The sequence below is a fragment of the Lynx rufus genome, unplaced genomic scaffold (genome assembly GCF_022079265.1).
Source record: "Lynx rufus isolate CCGP_SWC_20201006 ecotype Redwood Valley unplaced genomic scaffold, mLynRuf1.p SCAF_25, whole genome shotgun sequence".
In the NCBI taxonomy this organism is placed as follows: domain Eukaryota; kingdom Metazoa; phylum Chordata; class Mammalia; order Carnivora; family Felidae; genus Lynx; species Lynx rufus.
In genome coordinates this window covers 19,080,737-19,092,975 of record NW_025814840.1, presented here as the reverse complement: position 1 = coordinate 19,092,975, position 12,239 = coordinate 19,080,737, and positions in this window count along the sequence as shown.

Here is a 12,239-nt window from a genome sequence, read left to right as displayed (position 1 = left end):
TGTGGCTGTCCCGCTGAGAAGGGCGCTCATAATGGTGGCAATCCCATTCCTCCAAGGACAGAGCACCCTTTCTGGCCGGAAAGGTCTAAAAGCGATGGCTTCTCCTCTATAAACAGAGGGTGACTAGATGGGGAGGGAGGGGCAAGGAGCCAGGGCTGGGGACTGGAAAGGCTGTGAATGCCATGGGGGGCCATGCGGGGCACCCACCGATCATTGAGAAGAGTTAACTTAGCGTCTACCAGTGCGGCACCCGGGGTGCTGGGGAGTCTCAGGGGGCAGAGGTCCGGGTTTGCACATCGGGACGCGGGATCCACACCAGGCCAGCTACAAGGGAGCAGAGAGCACGGCCGGCGGAGCTGGGGCTCTGGAATGAAAAGCCCAGACAAGATGTAAGCGCTGATTTGTAGGATTTGGGAAACAGGGACGCGACTCCAAAAGAATGAAACTGGAGACGGCAAACAGATCGCTAGTTTCGTGTTTTTATTTTTGTGTTTAGAAAAAAAATTTTTTTAATGTTTTTATTTACTTTTGAGAGAGAGAGAGAGAGAGCAAGCAGGGCAGCGGCAGAGAGAGGGGGAGATACAGAATCCGAAGCAGGCTCCGGGCTCTGAGCTGTCAGCACAGAGCCTGCCGTGGGGCTCGAACCCATAAACCGTGAGATCATGACCTGAGCTAAAGTCGGACACTTAACGGACTGAGCCACCCGGGCGCCCCTATTTTTGTGTTTGGTTTTATTTGTCTTGACCTCTTTCCGCTAGGAATCTCAAAGACCCACCTCCAGTAAAGTTCTCTTCAGAGGCTGAAAGCCACAGGGGGCTGAGCGCTCTGTGAGCCCGGGACGTCGGCTGGGACAGTGGGCATCGAGGGGTGTGGGTGAGACCTGGGGGCAGCTCTGCCCAGGGGACTCTCCCCTCCGCCAAGGAGATGCTCCCTGCCAGCGGCCCCCGCAGAGGTGGGATCCTGGCAGAGGGCTTTTCAGACTCTGCCTGTTGAGGGGAACCAAGGCTCATTCGGGTCGTCTCAGCTCAGGGGATGGAAGATGTTACTTTAAGGACACGTGTGACCTCACGGGAATGCCGCCACGACAAACAAGCAGGCCAGTCACAGCACTGGTTTGTGGTAACTGGCAGGCCTCATAGGCCGGCCTGGAGGCTTCTTCTGCTCCTGTAGGCCGCGTTCTCTGGGATGCCTCTACCTACCTCCTCCCGCCCATTTTGCGGGGGACGGGGGCACACAGAGGGGACCGTCGCCACCTCGTTCTATAGGAACAGGGGGGACATTCCCTCAGTGAGAAACAGAGGTCGTGGTAGGCGCTGTGCCTGATGGCGATCAACATAAAGGCGAGAATGTCATTTCGGTGACATCTGCAACAATCCTGAAGTGTCTTTGGGGGACAGGGGTGACATACGGTGAAAAAACGTCACTGATCCAGACCCAGGGTTCTTAATCAGAGAACATGAGGCATGAGGGTCTGGGACCTTCCTGAAGGCATGGAAGAAATGAGTGTATAGGAATGAGTACGTTTTGTCCCCCCTGGGGAGAATATCCACAGTTTTTTGTTTTTTTGTTTTTTTATTACATCCTCAAAGGGCTCTACGCCTAACCACGGTCAGGGACTCCTACCTCCAGGCACAAGAGCGCTCTCCCCAAGGAGACTGTGAAATCCGTGTTTCACTGATCTTTTTGTTGTTGTTGTTGTCGTTTTCTGATTTGAGAAGCAGTCGATGCTTCTGCGAAGACAGGGAAACAATGCAACAGAGGGCTGGATAGAAAAGCAGGAACACAATCAATTGCATCTTTACTCGACATCAGCTTTTCATCGAGGATACACTGCACGTCCCGGGTGCTGAGGGTACAGCAATGGTGAGGAACACAGACCCCGATGTCTTCCCTCACGGGGACCGCGGTCGGGCGGGCTGGGGACCTGGGGGGGGGGGCGGTCAGACAGAAATGCTCAAGAATGACACGAATGAGTGAACTCGGAGGATGTTGGGTGGCGGTGAGTGCTACAGAGAAACATGAAATAAGGGGGCCGCGGGAAGGCCTCACGGCTGAGGCAACATCTGCAGGGAGCCCGCAGCCGGGAGGGCCGGCTTTCCGGGGAGGGCTGTCCAGGCAGAGGAAGGAGGCCAGGGGCAAGTGCAAAGGCCCTGAGGCAGGAGGCCCCAGGGTGGGGGGAGGGGGGCGGTGAACGCACGTGACAGAGCTGACCTGCAACCGGCAAGCAGCGGCTTCCAGATGTTCCGCCGCGGAGCCTGATGCACAACTCCCACGGGCTCACCGACTCGGTCGGTACGTGCCGTCTGTCCCCACGGGGCGGCCCACTCTAGGGTCCCCAGCAGCCTGACCGCCACACGGCCCGGGACGTGGGCAGAGTCGGGGGTGAAGGGAAAAGCGAGGCATGGTTGTGATGGAAGATTCAGAAAACGCACACGAGTGAAAACAAAGAACACGGATCTTGGGCGCACAGGCTCACGTTTCTGTTTGGCCACGGGGGCAGGTGGAAGATTCATTATCTGGGGCTGCTGACAGCGAGCCCTGAGTATGAGCCCATCTTCTCGCTGCTTTCGAAACAGCTGCATTGCATGGCTCTCGGCCTCCTGAGCTATTAAATGCAACCAGACATGTGATTTAAAAGAGGCTCTGCCGTCGTGATTCCGTGGTGTCATCAAAAATGCGCCGGGGTGGCTCCGGTGGGTGTGGGAGGCTCATTTGCGCGAAGCCCGTGGCCTCTGCGGGCTCTGTCCGCTCGCAGCCCTCCTGGGTCTGCTGGGGGCTCAGGCTGCGTGTGGGGTGGGGATTTGCCTCAGAAAAGCAGCCGGTCTGTTTTTACTTAAGTTACACGAGATCATTATTTAACAGCATGGCCACAGGGGAGAGAGCGTTTTCCCGGTTCCCGACGTGATAAAAGACCCCTTTCTCGAGGAGTAACAAGTTAGAATAAAAGGGCTGCTTGGCTGTCACTGCAAAGTGCAATTCCAGGCAGCACACAACAGAGCTCCCCCACCCCCAAAATAGTTCTAGGTATGTAGAACTAAAAGCGTGCGGAGAGAGAGAACGTTCTGGCAATCTAGAACGCGGCTTGTTTGGACTTCAAAGGTAATTTTGTGTGGCCTGAAATAATAGTTGATTTTTTTCCCCCTTCCTAACACAAATGTGCAATAGCTTTATTTTTTTTTAATTTTATTTTTAACGTTTATTTATTTTTGGGACAGAGAGAGACAGAGCATGAACGGGGGAGGGGCAGAGAGAGAGGGAGACACAGAATCGGAAGCAGGCTCCAGGCTCTGAGCCGTCAGCACAGGGCCCGACGCAGGGCTCGAACTCAGACCGTGAGATCGAGACCTGAGCTGAAGTCGGCCGCTTAACCGGCTGAGCCACCCAGGCGCCCCTGTGCAATAGCTTTAAAGAGACCCAAGCATCAAGGCGACTTACACCATTTACTGAAATGTAACGCTGGGCTGGTTCAGGTGGATACGAAAACTTTGTGCCTAAGGCAGCCCTCCCCGTACTCTCCCTCCAGAAAAAATCCTTGAAAACTCAAAGCAGTCAGGGTTGAGTGTTACTCCTTGAAGGACACCTGGAAGGCCCAATGCCAAGTGCAGTGGGTTCTTTGGCAAGTTCTAGACTTGGGCTTGGAAAACAGAATCATGGGGCTTTATCCAAAGTGTAGGTCACTAGCTCTTCGTGACTTTGGGCCCAGTCTCCGAGTGGCCACACGGAACAAACAGCAGAAGCCAACCAAAAGGACTCGAGAGATGTTTGCTTAAACATTCTGTGTGTTTTTCCTGACCGTTGGCACTAAGAGTTTACTCGCGGCTGGCAGTTTGTCGCATTTGGAAAGCATCTTCCATTCCACACGGGCCTGTTGTTCAAGTTTTGCTGCCACGGGGCAGCTTGAACCCTCTCGACTTCGTGGCCAACAGGGTGTAGATGGAGCGTGGGCGGAACCAGATCCACGGGTTGGGTCCGGAGAGCTGTGCACGAGGACGGTTTGGTCTGTCCTGGGTCCCTGCCAGTGACCAGAACAGGACACATTATGGCAACTCCATCAGATGTAGACTGTTTCCTGGGTTCGTGTACTCAGACCACACTTGGGACTTATGCTGGGCCCTGTAGTCGACGCCACCTTCCAGAAAAATACGAAAACCCAAATGGCCAAAGCAAATATTTCTATCTGCATCCTGCCTTTCCTTCCCCGTCCTCTCGTCGAGAAAATACCTGGAAGGAGACTGCACTCAACAGTCTATAAACACTGCTCAGGGTCAGCGTCTCCTGGGCTGGTCCCTTCCTCCCGGCTGAAGTGGGGGGAAACTGGTCCTGGAAATACTCCTGACCTGCTTGGGTCTGCGGCCGAGCTCAGAGTCTGTACCCGAGCCGCCGTCTGCCACGGCCTCGGGACCAGACGCGGGTCTCCTCTGGCCTTTAGAACAGAACGGAGTGTGGCAATGTCGTCTGACAGGGTTGCAGACTGAACGTTGCAGCAGCCTAAGGCGAGCTCCTCCGCCAGCCCCTCCACACCTGCTCCTTGCCAGCTCCCCCAGCCTGCCCGGAGTCTCTGACCTTGGTAGGGTCCTCCCTCTGAGCACATGGCGGGGCCTCTGGCTCAGGCTAACCTGTGCTTTCCGGCTCCACGGACAGAGCCCCCGTGCGCACATACCTGCCGGTGGCAGGCCGGAGGAGCCCTGGCAGAGAGGGGCTCGGGGACACACCCGGCTGAGCGCTCACGTGGGCCGGGGGCCCAGACGGAGCCGTGGCGGAGAGGGGCCGCAGGCAGAGTGGAGTGGGTCGCTTTCAGGAAGCTCTTTGCGTGACTCTGGGAGCACGCCACCCTGCTTCGGGGCTCGGACAAGAAGGCGTGACAGACTTGGGAAAAGCGGCGCTCCGCTTCTGCACGGGACACTGTCCACCGCTGGGGGAGGGACACGGCCGCGGCGTCCCTGCGAGGGCCCCGATGCCCCCGGCAGCTTCTGAGCGGAAGCTCCTACAAGGAGCCAGAGGGAGAGGGAGAGGCCTGGTAGGGAGCGTGAGTGTGATCGTTCGGACTCCCCGGGCAACAGGTGCTGTGATATCTTCGCATCTTGACGTCTGTCACCGTCGTCGTCATCTCCCTTTGTCAGATCTCTATCGCACCCGTCTAGATCTATCATCCATTAGCTCTCCGTATCCATCGTATCTATCATCTAGGCTTTGATCCGGGTCAGGCGAGGTCAGCTGCGGGCTTGCTGTCGCACGTGCGGAACGCCCGTGTGCCTTCTCTCGTTGGTACTGACCACGCGGTGACCGGTTGGGGAACACCCGTGCAACACGGCCACTAGGCCTTAGCCCTGACCGACGGTCACCTCACAGGTGACCCTCCACCCAAGGAGGCCGTTAGAGAAGCAACCCAGGGAAGGTCGTCTCTAAAAAAAGCACGCCTCGCCGCACCCTGGGCCAGCTTTGCTGGCGGCAGCGAAGGGCAGGGCGCCCGCAGCTGGACTTTTCCCAGCCTCTTTTTTTCACATGCCACAGGAGACTCTTTGCTAGAAGAGGCCCTCAGTTGGCACCCCTCCACCGTTTACATTTGGTCACTAATTCCCAATTCCCACGAGTCAACCGGAGAGCTCTGCCGGGGGTGGCCATTCTGCTGTGCTGTTTTGTCTGGACGAAATCCATGGGCTCTTTGCTGATATATTTTCCCTCAAGGACAAAAAAGGAGAAGATAGCCATACGCAGGCAAAATATGTACATAGATCGTCGGGGCCGCCGCGAAGCCGGAAAAAGTGAACTAGTTCAGCTAAAACAGGAGCCAACCCAAACACCAGGCCAACACGAGCTTAGGAAATGTTGCTAAAAAGGAAAGATGTAACGCAGAAACAGAGGACTGTGCAGTCTGATGATTCTGATGGTCGTCGTGAAGGGGGATCGCCTTCCGTGGAGGTCCTCCTGAGGCTTCCGGTACTGAATCTTGTCCACCCTGTCACCGATGGTGACGATCGGCGCCGTGGGCTAATGACGCCCCGTCGCTCCCAACGCTCTCCTGGGAGCTCTCCTTCAGCCCTGCCTTCTCCCGGCCTGACCTCCAGATGAGGTGGGGTTCTGCCGAGCAACGTCCCTCCTGGAACACCTGACTTCGGAGCTGAGCTAAGTGAGGCGGGAGGCTGGACACGAGGCCCCTGGTGTGGGGATGTGAGATTACAGTGGTCGAGATCGCGGTTCTACGTTCGGCGGCTGCGGCACAGCTTTTTGATTTCGTGGAGGCGGCTTCCTCGTGACACTTCCGGAGCCTGCAGCTCTGGTCGCGGGTTCCCGGCCCAGGGAGCGGTCCCCCAGGGGCCGCAGCAGCTGCGGCAACTTTGGTGGCCAGTTCTGCAGTCTGGCTTTGGGTGTCGGGCCTAGAAGCTTGGCTCCTGGTCTGTTTCCTCGGGTCTCCCTCTGATCCTGTAAACCGCTAGAAACCCTAAATAGATAGATCCTTCTTTGCTTAAACTGGCAGAAGCCTATCGTCTTCTCTGCGACTCTGCCCTGCTTAATGCAGAGTACAAAACACGGGTGCCATGTTCCCTCCACAATGGATAGGGGGGCGTGGACACATCTTGGGTAAGTTGCTCAATCTGGGCAGGATTTGAAGGATAAAGGAGGGCTTGTCAACTTTTCAACCTTTCCAGTTTCAAAGAGTCTCTCCAGTCCTGATATTGATCCCCTTTGAGAACCACGGGGAACTCTCCGCCTCTTCAAACCGTGTTGGGAGTATGAGGCTGCGCCGGCGCATCTGCTGGTGACAGCGACATTCTTGGGGAGCAAGAGGGTCTGGACACGCTTGTCACAAATTTAGGTCACCGCGGCGACAAGCCAACTCTTGCCGCTAATAGCTCCTTGATGTTCAGCAGAGACACCCTGAGGATTGTGTCATAGCTCTTTCCTCTGTGTGTCCTTGGGTCGGGTGGATGCTCTCCTTCTTCTTGGTCCTCGATCTTCTGGATAACACGTTATCCAGACTGAGGGAAGCAGAATGATGGCCCCTCAACCCCACCGCCTGAGATAGCCACATCCTAATCCCCAGAGCCTGTGAACGCATTCTGTTTCGTGGAAGAAACTGCTAATAAACTGACCTTCAGATAAGGGGATTGTCTTGCCCTGTCTGGTTGGACCCAATGTAATCGCGAGGCGAGCGTCCCTGAAGGTGGAGGAGAGTCACAGGGGGGCTGTAACTGTGGAAGATGATCAGAGATACAACAATGCTGGCTTTGAAGAAGCCTGAAAGGGGTGGTGGGCAAAGAAGTACAGGGACCTTTAGAATCTGGAAAAGGCAGGGAAATCGATTTTTCCCTAGCGCCTCCAGAACAAACGCGCCCCCGTCATCACCTCGATTTTAGCCCGGTAAGAACTGTGTCAGGCTTCTGGCCATCAGAAACGTAAGGTAGTACATTTATGTTGTTTAAGCCACCAGGTTTGAGGCGAGCTGTTACAGCAAGAGCGAAAAACTAAAATATCGACCTTAAATCCTTCGTTCATGTGACTCCGTCAAACCCCAGATGAGTTCATGGCTGAGAAAATGGCCTCGGGTTTGTGGCAGCTGGAGAGGGAGATCCTGCAAACAAGTGTTCTGTTTCTGAAAAGACTGGCCCGTGGAAAAACCATGCTTCTGTCGACTCAGTTATGAATGCGAGAAACAATGCGTAAGTCATACGTAAGAGCAAATTTCTGAACATTTATGATAGACGTTTTACATAATTCTACACAAAGCAGTCTTGTCCAGGATCCTATTTCCACGGGGTCTGTAATAAGATGAGAAGGTAACTGTCCTATGTAGACAATTGAAGCTTGGGGGGTGCCTGGGTGGCTCAGTTGGTTAGTTAAGTGGCCGACTTCGTCTCAGGTCATGATCTCGCGGTTCACGAGTTCGAGCCCCTCGTCGGACTCTGTGCTGATAGCTCGGAGCCTGGAGCCTGCTTCGGATTCTGTGTTTCCCTCTTTCTCTGCCCCTCCCCTGCTCAGGCGCTGTCTCTCTCTCTCTCTCTCTCTCTCAAAAATAAATTAAAAAAAACATTAAAAAAAAAATTAAAGCCTGAATCAGTTGTAAGAGGGGAAAAAATACACTTGAAGTGCCATTATGTATTGTTTCTATCAGATCTACCAAACACATTATTAAAATTTGAATGTGCTATTTCAAGCACTGTCCAAGGACTTTGAAAGCCCATTAAAGCCATCGTGCACTGTACTCACTGTCGGGGGTGCATTCTGTTGAACATTCCTAGAAGACCGGGACCAGGTGATTCAGCTCTGGAGGGTCTCTTTAGATGCTCTGCACACAGGGCCCGAGCGCAGAAATTTAAGAAATATTTGTTGGCCAATAGCCACTCGGTTCCTGACTGCCACTTGATAAAATGCTCGTCTATGCGTCAACTCTTCAGCACTAAGGAGCTTAGTGAAGCTTCACAAGGTATTCAACTAACAAGTACCTGAGGGGGGCCTGGCGCCTGGAGGAGTCTGAGTGCCTCCTGGCACCCAGATGTGTCCCAACACGGGCAGACTCACGGGGGGACCCGGGGAAGGTACTGGCTTGGGTTCGGAGGCATGACTGCTGACGGAGAAAATGGAAAGTGAGCATCGTCTACTGGGAGTAAGAGGATAAGGCTCAGGCAGTGGCAACAGGAGGGAGCCCAGATGGCTGGGAGCCGAGACAAGAGGAGCAGGAGGGGAGATGGGGAGAGTAAGGAGGGGAGAGTGAGGAGGGGGCGGGTGGGCTGGGTTTCTACCGCACAGCTGGGCACAGCTTCTCCTCATCGAGAACCAGAGCACTTGAGCCTCAGCCCAGGCCCCAAGGAAGAGCGGAGGAGGTGAGAACGGGGAGGAGGGGGTCGTAAGACAAAAGGGTCTCAAAGGCCCACCGACCGGCTGCAGTAGAACAGGAGACACCAGAAATTCACGAGCAGGTCCTCATCTACCATATTTTATTCACTTTAGGATCCATGGTTTTTTTTTTTTTTTCCTTCCCATTTTAACATCCTGACATAGGATTGTGTGTTACAGTTGATGGTGTTTAGTCACTACCACTAGGTGTGAACGTGGTTGTCACTCGTGGTGGCACCGAGTGGACCACTGCAAGTCTTTAATGTTCCAATCAACAAAAAAGGACAGTCTGAGGAAGGAGGAAATACGAGTCCCAGGCATTGTCTAAAGTCTTTCCATGGAACTGAATTTCAACGGAAAATACCTTACACACTGATTGTTTCTGGTAAGGTCACGAAAGCACCAGAATCACAACTTGCAGAATGGGTCGTAAGGGCTTGGGAGCAGATCCTGTAAATGATCACGGGGCACTTTCTAAGAAATGCTGTATCATAAGCTTGAGAAAAACACAGTCGAAAACTGAGTTAAAATGACCCAGAAGAATCAGACTGCGGCTGCAGAGAATTCCTAGGAACATTTTTAACCAGCTTAGTTCAACCATGTTTTCCTTTTTATGCTTGCACAAATATGATATTTCAGTATAGGGTTTTTTTTTAATGTCTAAGCTCTTTCAGCAAATGTAAATTAAAAGTTCTGAGAGAAGAAAAGAATAATTGCAGACATTTGTTTTTATTTCTTAATGTTCATGAAATAATGATGTATCTTATTGTGTCTTAGATTTTATGAAAATCTAACCTAGTCTCTTCAGTTGTGTTAATCTGCTATTAAACCTACCAAAGGGATTTAAATTTTTGGACATTGTTTTGTATTGCTAGAAGTCGCAGTATGCTGGGTCAGTTTTTATAGATTCTTGCTGACTGCAGATGTTTGCAAGCCTATTTTATTTCTTTAAACACAGGGAGCATAGTTGTCTGATAATCTTTGCCTGACAATTCCAGTATCTAAATATCAAAGGCCTATTTGTTCTGTTTATGGTGTTGATTGTTTTTCGTTTATGATGTTTTGTTTTGTTTGTATGGTGTTTCGTTTCCTTGTGTGCTTGGTTATTTTTGACTGTGTACTGCTCATTGTCCCTATAAAAGTGTTTATGGACCTATGTCGAGAAAACATTTATCCATGAAAGGATTTGTGGTTGATTCTCCCAGGGAGGCACCCCAGGCACTCCCACTGTGGGATCATATTAAAATAAACTCATGGTATGAGGTTTTCTGTACCGCCCAGGCAACATGAAGCCATCATGCACGTCCTTATAAGAGACAGCTTGCAACCACCACTTCTTAAGACAGTTATTGTTTTCCTTTTCTTTTTTCCTCTGCTCTGCTTAGCACCAGTCCCACAAAGTTGCCAAAGCTGAAGCCCAGGCATGCCCAGTTTGGTAAAGGACCTAGGGCAGAAGCAGCTTCAACCCTCCTGTTTGTTTCTGAGTTTTCCTTTTGCCGTAGGCTTTGGCCTGGTACTTCCTTACTATTTTGTTAGTTATCTCATGTTGTTAAGGAGATACTTTTATTTATTTTTTTATTTTTTTTAAATGTTTTTATTTATTTTTGAGACAGAGGGAGACAGAGCATGAGCAGGGGAGGGTCAGGGAGAGAGGGAGACACAGAATCCCAAGCAGGCTTGGGATTGAACTCACGGACCGTGAGATCATGACCCCAGCTGAAGTCGGACGCTTAACCGACTGAGCCACCCAGGCGACCCAAGGAGATGCTTTTAATATTTAATCTAGAATGTCGGTTGTTTTTATGGCGAGAGTTGATTCAAATGACTCAACTGAAATTTCTGTAAGAAGAAATCTCTGTTACTATTATTATTTTTTCAATTTCCTTAGTCTATAGGTAACTTGGCCTTCTATATGTGGGGTGAGAATCAAAATCAGAGAAAAAGAATGAAAGAGTCAGCCCCTTTGGGGCTTAGAGAGTTGATATTACAAAACAGCAGGACTTGAAATGATTCAAATTTCCACCAGTGGTAGAATGAAAAAATAAGAGGTGTGGTCATTCACTGGAATACTATATTATACCCATGGAAATAGACAAACTACTGTTACATGCAAATCATGCAGGAATCTCATAAAAAAGGTGAGTAAAATACACCAAGTGTAAGAGAATTCACACTACATGGATTCATTTAAATTTTTTAATGTTTATTTATTTATTGAGAGAGAGAGAGAGAGAGAGCATGAGTAGGGGAGGGGCAGAGACAGAGGGAGACACAGAATCCAAAGCAGGCTCCAGGCTCTGAGCTGTCAGCACAGAGCTGGACGTGGGGCTCGACCTCACGAACTACAAGATCATGACCTGAGCCGAAGTCGGACACTCCACCAACGGAGCCACCCAGGCGCCCCAACACGTGGATTCATTTAGATAAAATTTAAAAAGAGGCAAAACGAGTCTGTGATATTAGGATCATGGTTACCTTGGGTGGTAGGGAGGGAGGAAGTGAGCAGGAAAGGGCCTGGGGGAAGAGTTCTGGGTTCTCTTCCTTGGTTGCATTTCTGTATGCTAGTCTGGTTTCTTTGGTGTATGAATTTTGTGAATACCTATCAAACTGTATATTTATGACTTGTGCACATTATGTGTCTTATATTTTAATTAAACATTTCAAAGTTATAAAACATAGTCGAGTGTTGTTGGTTTTTTTCCTATGAAAGACCGTATCTGTTTCATTTGGGGGATGGCTGGGTACAGTGCACTTTATTGATGGTACATGACAAAATAGGGCCCTCTAAGCTCCTCCCCTTTTCCAGGGAGTCTTCGACGGGGAAGTGTGTAGAGATCAGGAGATTCTGATTTGAGGGATGAGTTGGGCCCCTTTCTTCCTCCTCATATCTGTTCAACTTTTGGATACAGAGAAGTACAAAGTCCTTTTCCAGATGGCTTTTGGGCTCTCTGGGAGTTGACCCTAGGGTGATACAACCCTAACTCTGAAAATCAGCACCAGCGCCTCGTACCACTGGGGCAACTCGGAGCAATTTCAGAGAGCAGTGCGAGAGAAGAGCCTCACTTTACAAACCCACTCGTTGTTTCATCTTTCCCAAGTGAATCTGGTCGTGTTTTATTCATTGAAAATACAGATTTTTAGTGTTTGCCTTTCTTCCTCTCTGAAGGTGGTGGTTACAGTGATCCGTCACCAAAATCCAGCCTTCGCCTCCTGGGGTGGCAAGGAGAGGTGGCTTTCTGTGCCTCCCCGCCTGTCCTAGCACTTGACCCCCCCCCCCCCCCCCCGCCAGCTGCTCTCCGCACAGGCTCCTTAAGAGCCCCACTGCTGGGAGGCAGCTAACAGGGCCAAGAGGAAAGGAGCTTTTGTTTCCCATTGTTCCAAGGATGGGAGGGTGTCTGGGTAGAAGG